At 45.8% G+C, this 550-nt stretch overlaps 1 non-coding gene across 1 annotated transcript; it reads right to left on the bottom strand.

The window, feature by feature from the left end:
* LOC121822167 (U2 spliceosomal RNA) lies at positions 1 to 191 on the bottom strand. The gene has a single exon (XR_006063186.1). It is a non-coding gene; the product is annotated as a U2 spliceosomal RNA (small nuclear RNA).
* Between the last annotated feature and the right edge of the window lie 359 nt (positions 192 to 550).

The raw sequence follows: 550 nt of genomic DNA, 5'->3' as shown, positions 1-550 counted from the left end.
AATTGGTGCACCGTTCCTGGAGGTACTGCAATAGCAGGTCGATATGTGGAGTGGATGGAGCAAGCTCCTATTCCAACTCCTACTTCCAAAAATCCATTTAATATATCGTCCTCAGATAGAGGACTTATCAGATATTAAACTGATAAGAACAGATGCTACACTTGATCTTAGCCAAAAGGCCGAGAAGCAATGGACATAAACTAATTTTAGAGACCAGATCTTGGTCACTGTTACTCAGTGTGCTCATGAAGGGTGAGCTAGGAACCGAGGGTGATTTCTGGGGTCCTAGGCTGAGTCCCTGCAAAGGCTCTCTGGCAATCGGTACATGAACAGACTGCAATCCTGTGATTCTCATCCACTGGGCCCAGCAGTATGGATCAAACAGATACTAGGCAGTTACTCCACCACTGATGTATACACCAGCTGACCATTATGTCATCATCACCCCCAAAGTGGCAATAAAATCATCCTCTTCGTGTTTCCTGTCTGGCTTCTGTAGCCCCTAATACCAGTGTCCTCAGAATGTTCGAGGCATGTCTTTTTCTGCTCC

This window comes from Peromyscus maniculatus, chromosome 13 (genome assembly GCF_049852395.1).
Source record: "Peromyscus maniculatus bairdii isolate BWxNUB_F1_BW_parent chromosome 13, HU_Pman_BW_mat_3.1, whole genome shotgun sequence".
Lineage (NCBI taxonomy): Eukaryota > Metazoa > Chordata > Mammalia > Rodentia > Cricetidae > Peromyscus > Peromyscus maniculatus.
Note: the sequence above shows the minus strand (reverse complement) of the source record. Positions and strands in the feature narration are given on the sequence as shown.